We start from the raw sequence: 10,070 nt of genomic DNA on the forward strand, positions 1-10,070 counted from the left end.
GAACTTTGTACTTTTTTGTGCGTTTCCTCTTAACTAAAACAAGTAAAATCGAAGTGAAGAACAAGAGGCTCTTTGTCACTTCTTTGCATAAACACAGCGATTAAATATTCAATTATTGATTTGATTTCCCTTAATAGTTTTGATTGGAAATCACCTGATAGAAAATGATGACAGGCCCCGTGCCATTTATTTATGAACAGTATGGACGAATTTCCGACCTTTCTCTTTACTTGTGATTGACCATACGCTGCATAAACACTACGAAGGAAGTAATTTCCCAATGTTACTTCCTTGTAAGGAGTAAGAATGCTTGTTAATAAATTATTTATCCTTACTTCTGATTTAAAAATAACTGACATAAACGAGAAGGCAGGGCCTGACTCACATGTCAATCAGCTCGTTATAGAAGAATAAACCACATTTTTCGGCTCTTTTGACTCCAATCCTGAAGTACTACTGTAGGAGATGCTTTATATTGCTATGGATAGGAGGGGACTCAGACTTTGCCTCTAGACTAAATTTTAGTATCTTGATATGGGTTGCGACATAGGACTTTGACATACAATTACTTAATGTAACAACTAAGGTTTAATCATTCCCATGTCATCTATAGTTATCAGTCCGAAATAAAGCACGTGTGACTCCGACACTGTAAGTACTCATAATGATGTACGTCTTACAATTTTCCTTCTTTTTCCATGCACCATCAATTTATAAGACATCAACAAAACCAACAAAGGAAAAAATTGTAAGTATTCCGCACGTAATAATGTGCTTCAACATACTCAAAATAGTCAGAACGCTGACTCGTCGGAGACAATGTAGTATAATTGTACCTTGCCGATCGGCAAGTGAATTATGAAATTGTGTTTCAACAATTGATACATTTAATACTCATAAATTTACCATCAACAGACAGTAGTCCAATATTTTTCCACCAACAACACTATAACGACAAAATTCTAAAGAACTTTTCTGAATTTCTTCATCCTTCTGTCCAACAAAAAGAAGTACTTTGAATACAAAGAAGAGAAGCTGGTAAGTATTCTTCATTCATCGTCGTGTGATTATGATTACAGCAGTCCCCCGACTCAGCTTATAGAAACACACTTTCAGGAGGAAATTTTGAGAAGCAAACTATGAAAGCGAGGATGGTTCAAACCTATGCCGAATAAGTCTTTAGTCGCAATTGCTACTGTTCGATTGACAAGGGCGCATATGTCTTGTCTCCCCTTTTTCATCTCAAATTCTCGATATTTTTAAGGATCGCAGTCATAGATAAATGGGTACAATCATCGTTTAAGGAAACAACCTTTGTCCTTTGAACGAGAGCTCGAAATATAAAAATTTTGGCTCAGACATTAGATATCATGTTTTACATTGATACAGAACTTGATTATTATGGTCCTTAATAATAAACGAGTGGAAGTATTTTACTCTTACATATTGTAACATGACAAAAAAGCGATTTGGTCATCACTGTATATACTGACGATCCTATTGGTAAGAATTTTGAAATAACAATGATTGATTTTCTGTGTTGCCACAAAGGAATCTGACCTAAAATTACTTGATGTAACAACTAAGATTCAATCATACCACGTTATCTATCGTTATCAGTCCCAAATAAAGCACGAGTGACTCTGATACTGTAAGTACTTATAATGATGTACGTCTTACAATTTTCCTTCTTTTCCATGCCCAATCAATAATAAGACTTCAACAAAACCAACAAAGGAAAAAATTGTAAGTATTCCGTACGTAATAATGTGCTTCGACATACTCAAAATAGTCAGAACGCTGACTCGTCGGAGACAATGTGGTATAATTGCACCTTGCCGATTCGGCAAGTGAATTATGAAATTGTGTTTCAACAATTTATACATTTGATACTCATAAATTTACAATCAATATACAATAGTCCAATACTTTTCCACCAACAACACTATAACAACAAAAATTCTAAAGAACTTTCCTGAATTTTCTTCATCCTTCTGTCCAACAAAAGAAGTACTTTGAATACAAAGAAGAGAAGCTGGTAAGTATTCTACATTTATCGTCTTGTGATTATGGTTAACACCAGTCCTCCGACTCCGCTTATAGTAACACACTTTCAGGGGGAAATTTTGAGAAGCAAATTATGAAAGCCGAATAAGTCTTTGTTCGCAATTGCTACTGTTTGATTGACAAAGGCGCATATGTCTTGTTACCCGTTTTCATCTCAAATTCTCGATATTTAAGGATCGCAGTCATAGATAAATGGTTACAATCATCGTTTCTTATGTTCAAGGAAACAAACTTTACCTTTGAACGAGAGCTCGAAATATAAAATTTTGGCTCAGACATTAGATATCATGTTTTACATGTATACAGAACTTGATTATTATGGTCGTCAATAATAAACGAGTGGCAGTATTTTAATATTACAAATTGTGAGATGACAAAAAAGCGATTGTGTCATCAATGTTATGTATTGACAATCGTCTTGCTGAGAGGTTAGATATGACAATCATTGCTTTTGTAATTTGGTTTGTAAATCCGTATGTCTCTGAATAATAAACAGTTGATAACTAATGTGATAATAGAAATATGTAAATTTCTAGACATGATAAAAGGAATCAATCAAACCAAAATCGGAAATTAACCAAAATAAGACAAACAAGATAGTTATATAAAATGGCGTGGATGATTACAATCGTGGCTTACAATCATTTAGCCACTCCATAAAAAATATTGATCTTTAGGGGCCCACGCCGACCGGCTGGGACCCTATTTTTATTGCTCAAGTTCTACTTCTTCCTCTTCTTCCTCTTTTTCTTCTTCTTCTGCCGTTTCTTTGCTCACCTAGATCTCTAAAACGGCTGAACGAAAACTTCTCAAACTTGCAGGGCTAATAAAAGCCAATTAGTACTCGTGCACCTGACCCTTGAAATTTTGTTTGGTCACGTGACCTGGCGGCCATATTGGATTTTCCAAAAACCTAAAGATGGCTTCTCCAGAAGACCTAGGGGTCTAGTCGATTTGAAATTTTTGTATAGCAAGCCTAAACTAAGGTCTTTAGAAATTGCAAATACAATTGCATGCGGTCACGTGACCTTGGCCGCCATAGTTGATTTTTGAAAATAGTCACATCTTTAAAAATCGTCTTCTCCAGAACCAAAACACCGATTAAGCTGAAATTTTACTCATGTTATCCTTTGAGTGATCTCTTGCAAGTTTGCGAAAATCATTTCGATCAGTGGCGTGGTTTGGCCGCCATATTGGATTTTGCGAAAATCGTATTATAATCTTTAAAAATCTTCTTCTCCAGAACCAGAACACCAATTAAGCTGAAATTTTACTCATGTCATGCTAAGAGTGATCTCTTTCAAGTTTGCAAAAAACATTTTGATCGGTCACGGGGTTTAAATGCCATCTTGGATTTTGCGAAAATCGCAATTTCATCTTTAAAAATCTTCTTCTCCAGAACCAAAACACCAATTAAACTGAAATTTGACAAGTATTACCTTCCATCTGATCGCCTCTAAGATTCGGAAAGGAATTAGGATCAGTCATTTGGTTTGGCCGCCATGTTGGATTATGCGAAAATCGCAATTTGATCTTTAAAAATCTTCTTCTCCAGAACCAACACACCGATTTAACAAAATTTTACATCTATCATCTTAAGTGTGATCTCTTTCATTATTTGCGCTGGCATTTGGATTGATTGAGTTGTTTGGCCGCCATATTGGATTTTGCATAAAACATACTATTATGAGTTAAACCTATATAGTAACTATATGATGATGTTCAAAATTATTCTTTACTAGATCTAAGACCTTTCTAAACTCAAATCTTGCACATAATATCATCAGTGCAAGAACTTGAAACCAAGGTAACCGCTTTGGGCCCCGCCGACGATGCTTGCAGCTTTAATTCTATAATTATTTTTCCTCGATATCTCAGGGTTGTCTACCTTTAATGTTAATTTTGCTAACAGAGTTAGTACGTTTGAGTATTGTAATTGTATTTGTTTTCTTTCCAGATACTGACAGACACAGAACAACTAATTCATGCAGAGAACCTGTCGCCATCTCTGGAGTGCGAAAAAGATAATCCACCTCCATATTGGTTGAAAACAGGCAAACCCCCTCCCCCGTTATATAAGTAGGATTAACGTAAAAACAATTGCTTATTCAATAATTACCCTTAAAAAATGGTATTTAAGATGAAAATGCTATAAATTTCAGCTGCAACAATTTTGAGAGTTATAATGCTAAAAGATGTGCATCCAAATGATATGATTTATGAAAGAGAAAAATGAAATACGCTGAAAGGGTTACCTTAAAGCACCCCGTCACACTAAATAAGTGTAAAATCCTATATTAGGTTTTTCAACTCCTATGATCTTCCGTTGACTTCAAATATACGTGCTGCTTTGCATTAACGCAAAGAGGTATATAAATTGTGAACTTTATATTTAAAATATGCACATTCTATCAAAGTCAGAGATATAGATAGATGTGTGACTTTCATTGCCAAATTGTTTTCTCTGGTGTCTATAAGGATAAAAAATAGTGATTGCGTACCAAAGAACTTGCTTAGCGAGTGGTTTGTTGGCTTTCCCGATTACTGGACTTCATCCACTTTTGATGTTTTTCTAGAAACGAGATTTAATTTGCTTTGTTACAACCATATAGTGTGTTTATAGTAACAAACAAAGTCCACATATCAAAGTACGATGTAACAATTAGGTCATTATCTCTCGATGATCGGTTAGGTAGAAGATTGTAGAAGAATGTGCCATTTGTAATCATCTTAGCACATCAATTTACGTTTCTATTGAATATACTCAGCATAGCGTGCCAGTGCAGTTCTTTTAATGAATTTATAAAAGTGTGTAAATGAATAGTGCGTAACGGTAGGATTTAATAAAAGATGCATAAGCTGTAAATTTTGCATGGCATAGATGTTTGGCTAGACTGGGCTTCGATCTTTATTGATTTGACTTAAATTTGCTAGCCAAAGAGTGTTAGGTAGATCATTCTTCCCCACCTATGACATGAGTTTCATTAGTCTGGAACATTCTGGAGGTCATTTCAGGTCATTCGCCTCCATCATTTTGAGTTTACTTAGTTCAGTTTAGAACTTTCCAGAAAGTCATGTTTACTACAAGTGAAGATATTTTAGAGCAGTAATCAGCATATCAATAGAAATAATAAAATCAAGTGTTGTCTGAATTAAGCTCCTTTTAGTATAAATACGGGACTGTACAAATTTTCAGCTAAACTTTTAGGGATCACATCAGTGTATACTTTAAGACTTTTGGGACTTTTCAAGATTCAAGACCTTCACACTGGATTTGCTCTGTGAACTGAAGTGTACGGTTCGGATAAACCGCAAGCCTACAAGCTAAAGGACTTCCTCACTCATCAGTGTGCTTGTCTACACCTTATTCTCTTGAGATTAGAAGTGTGCCGTTCTGGCCAAGATTAGTAATTTTGCTCTGCATTGTAATTTTATTTAATTTACACCCTAGATTTAGTTACTAGTTTTAAAGAAATTTATTTTAAAGAAAAATCGCTGATTCCGCCGACTTTTTGCTGTTTTAACACGAGGAACTGACGTGCTTACTTCTGTTTGCTTCAAATGTCATTTTGTTTAAATTTAATACTATTAATATGAACAGCTTTTACATTATTCTGTTAATTCCTTATTTAGGTCATTGCTTTTCATTGTGTTTACTTTTTAAAAATAAATTGTGTTTTCCAACACAATCGCTGATCATATCAATCACAAATAATCGGTGTGTTTGTACCAATCAAGCTCTGATGTGCAAATATATCCTGTGCATTTTGTTACATATTCTGGCAAACATAATAATGGGTAATTTGTATTCGTTTGGTAAATGTTAAAACTTAACATTTTAGGTCCTACTTCGTCGGTGTCTCATACCAATATAATACGAAGTTTGAAAAGTGTCAGCAAGTCTAATTTGCGACTTTAAAAAGCCTCTTATTCTTTCTCGCATTCCTGACATTCTGACATTCATTGTAGAAAACAGATGAAAATATACTTATTCGTGAAATTTGAAAATAGGAAGTAAGATTCTATCACTCCGCCCCGCAGAACATCCACGTTAGGTCACGTGAAAGTAGTATGAAACGGTTTGTGGCCAATGCCAATTCATGTTCATAATATTATGTAGGATGCAATGCATGCAAGTCAACAAATTACTCAGCCGATCGAAATCGTGTCGATCCCTCAACCCCCACCATACGTACGCACAATTTTAACAACTGCGATAAACATTTTGTTTTCGTCATGTATCAAGGTCACGTGAAAGTTGCTTGAAAAGGCTTATTGGTAATGGGCCGTTTAATATTCATAATTTTCGAATGATACGATGCAAGCGAGCTAAAACATTACTCGACCGATCGAAATCGTGAAGCCCCCTCATAAACAACCAGAATTTGAGCAACTGTATTGCCGTTCTGGTGTTTCTTTTCTTGGTTGTTTTTCTTTGTTGTGTATTACTTTTTTATAGCTTTAGTCATTGAAGAAACTAGAACTCGGGACACGACAATTAATGGCGAAGTACAATCACTAGGCCTTCACATATCATGGAAAAGACTTTGTAGTTCCGGTCCGTGTGTTACTCGTCGTGCCATTGGGTAAAATTTTATGCGCGGAACGAAACAGACTGTTTTTTCATCCAATTAGAGCTCGTGTAATACATACTGTAGAGTGTGGGACGATTTCTGAGCGTGTGGGATCGATTTTCCCACACCGTAGATCCCGCACTCCCAGCGGCCAGGAATATGAGAAAAAATGTTCTCTACTATCAAAGCCCCAATAGCAATAGATTTTATGCACTATTTTCATGATTTCATTTCCAAACTAAAGTTGGTTAGCGTAGATGTGCTAAATGAACGACGTGTATAGAAGTAACACTCTTCGCTGATTTGGACCGTGCCTACACGTTTAACGGGTTAAATAATAAACGAGTGCTGCACTCATAAAATGGCGACCTCTCGGAAAGGTACAAAAACACAGTCTTTCGTGCACAAAAACATCGTAATCATACCAGAAACAAGCATGATGCCATTTACTTGAATGCACAACACACGATGGCCAACATTTGTTGTTGTAATCTTCACCTTCTCTGTCGTATGATTAGTTTTTTTTGAAAATGGGGTAAACCTAAAATGATGTTAAAACGTTGAATTTACATGCCACGTTTGACAATTGTGACAGTGCTATAAACTTTTTCAGTCTTTAATGGTCATATTCAAAACAAATCTTGAAAATGGGGATATTTTGAGATCAGTTTATAACACATTCATAGCCATTGGGGCTTTAACGAGAATGGAACTAATTTTGGAGGATTGATCTTTATATTTTTCGGATTTCTCAAAAGTGTTGGCTTCCGTGTAGCTGGGATTTGCAAAGTGAAAATTTATCATAAAAATAAGTGCACTGCGCTTCAAAAGAAAAGCAGATGAGCTTATACTTTCAGATTGAGGCGACATTAGTTCAATGTCTTATTATCCATAGTTAGTTTCAATCGTGTTTATTATACTGCAATGGATATCCTGAAGATTTCAAATTTGAATGCATCTACATGCAGTATCCTGCATGTCCTTTATCCAACAATAGATATGTACTGTTAGGGTCTGATCAAAGTTTGGCAATTCACGTTAAATTAAACACACTGCGTTTAAAAGCTTATCCTTGATAAAGTTTTGACATGTTCATCGTATCGCGAATCCAGTTGACTCAATGCAATTGCCAATCAATTGTAAGCTTTGCTTAAACCATACTGCTATACAAGGCTAGAAGACTGGACTTTTACAGGACACTCCTAAGCTCCCCAATTCTAGCATAATCTAGCCGTAACGACTTGTGACACTAGCAAGTAAAAATTTTATCCCCCTCGCCGAATACTGTCGTTCTTTCCTTTCACAGCGATAATAACCTTTATAAAGAAAAACCGTAGCATTCGTTATTTTGAAACGCATACTCCGTCGAGTAAGTCTCCACAATCGCAAAATCATATTAGTGAAATGGATATAGCTATGAAAACAACCCTTAACTTCCTGGTAAAAGGTTCACACAAGGTACTACTCACCGCGCCCTCGACGACGCTATATAGTTTTAGCATGATGTCGTCTTAGATTTTTCTTTCATACAAGTATTTTGTGTTACCGAGTATGCGACACATTTTTTATGATTTCGATGCAACAGTGTACGTTACATTTCGTTTTACTTATATCATCACTTTATTTTCCTACTTACATCATATAGTCAGAAAGAGGAACATTCACCAATGATTATGTTACTGACCGTAGAACTGGTGTCGTCAAACGCGGAGTATCTCGCATTGCATGCTTTCATTTCCACACTTCCAGAAGACATCTTCTTCTTCATTCACATTAATTTCTTTTATCGGATATCTCTTGCTGATTCTTTCCATTTCTAAATGTCATAAGTACAGGGACCGAAGATATTTGAGAAAATGCTACACATTGACACTACATGCACCTTACTTCGAAAATCTGCACTTCTACCATTGCGAACGCTTTGATGATTAATAAGCCTGATTAGTAAGCTATGCCGTATACAGTACACACAAACGATTTCAAAAATCGTGACAGTTCCACTGCCTCACAAATATAATTGCAAAACTGAACAGCAGTAGTAGTACTGACCGCAAAGAGACAAAATGGAACGAACGCATTTCTAGACTTCGTTATTAAGCTCTTAAACTTTCGAGCTGTATAGTCGTGTACAGGGTGATACTATTCACAGGAAGCAGATCTTTGAGTTGGTGTCTACACTTGTCAGATACACTATGGCGAACTGCATTATTGCATAGGCGCATTTTGACAAGCCTTCTACATCATAAGGACTTGTGACATAAGGACATAAGAAAACGCAGTACTACAACATACAACAGCATATTGTTTGGTGAAATGTTTTCGCTGTTTCGTTACATGGCACTATGAAGGTGCACAATAAACAGATAAAAAACATTCTGTGAGCATTTTTATGCCATTCATCATCGATAAATGTCTATTTAGTTGAAACTTGACCATCTTTGCAATAATTAAAGCCTCATTTGCGGCACATTTTGCTAAGTGTTTTGCTTCTAAACATGCGCATCGACAACTAATTTTAAAGCTCCATAAGCTGTATCTTTTGGTTATTTTTTCAGAACTTTGTTTTGTGGTTTCCCTACACTTTCTGCATTGAATCCCTAAACTGTAATTTAATGCCAAGTATTTAGCATATCAACACAATCTATAAAAGTATATTCCCCATTGTTATTGTTGAAAATTGTATTCAAGTCCGGACTAGAATTCGTTTGTAAACAATAATGATTACTACACACATACAGCTGTGTTGACAAATAGAATACTCGAAATCTCAGTATGACAACCGGATTAGGGTCAGACACCGTGGTTGATATACAGAAGCAGAATACTGAAAACTTGCCAGAAGTTACAGCTTATGTCCCTTTAATTCCTGGTAAAGGATGAGCTCTTTGTCCTCGATTGCAAGACCCCTACCCTTCAGTCTTGGATAGCGTCTGTAAGAGCTATGTGCATTCTTTGACGTGAGCATCCTCTGCTGCTTTCAGTAGCCTGATGTTTCAAAGAATTTGATTATTTTGGATTTGCAGGCTATGTAGGGCATGTTCACAACTAAACTCTCCTGCTACATGCATATTAAACACAAACAGATAACTATTTGGAAATAGGGAAATCTCCATTTTAGGAAATATACAATATCGATTATGTACAAAAAACTATACAAGTGGTACGTTGACATAAATCGTTTCATGCTTAATCTAGAGGCGTATTTCTGAATGTAATTTATGAGCACATGTAATCCAAACATAATTTTAAGTCTTATCATGTTCTGGAATGAATGTGCACAGACTAATGATTGGTATATGGTAATGGTGGACAACTGGGCGAGCCTCGCCTATTGCATGTTTTGACAGGAAGCTTTCTGTTTAGTCAACTGAATGATTCTAAATGATAACAGTTACATTCATCTTCAGTGTGAATACTCGTATAAGTGAG

The 10,070-nt window shown here is 35.8% G+C and overlaps 1 long non-coding RNA gene across 1 annotated transcript; it reads left to right on the top strand.

Moving 5' to 3' along the window:
• The first annotated feature begins 708 nt into the window (after positions 1–708).
• Positions 709–4,270, top strand: LOC139131397 (uncharacterized). Its single transcript, XR_011552123.1, has 5 exons — positions 709–748; positions 1,009–1,038; positions 1,717–1,746; positions 2,009–2,038; positions 4,025–4,270. It is a non-coding gene; the product is annotated as an uncharacterized lncRNA (long non-coding RNA).
• Positions 4,271–10,070: the final 5,800 nt, after the last annotated feature.

This window comes from Ptychodera flava, chromosome 1 (genome assembly GCF_041260155.1).
Source record: "Ptychodera flava strain L36383 chromosome 1, AS_Pfla_20210202, whole genome shotgun sequence".
Taxonomy (NCBI): Eukaryota; Metazoa; Hemichordata; class Enteropneusta; family Ptychoderidae; genus Ptychodera; species Ptychodera flava.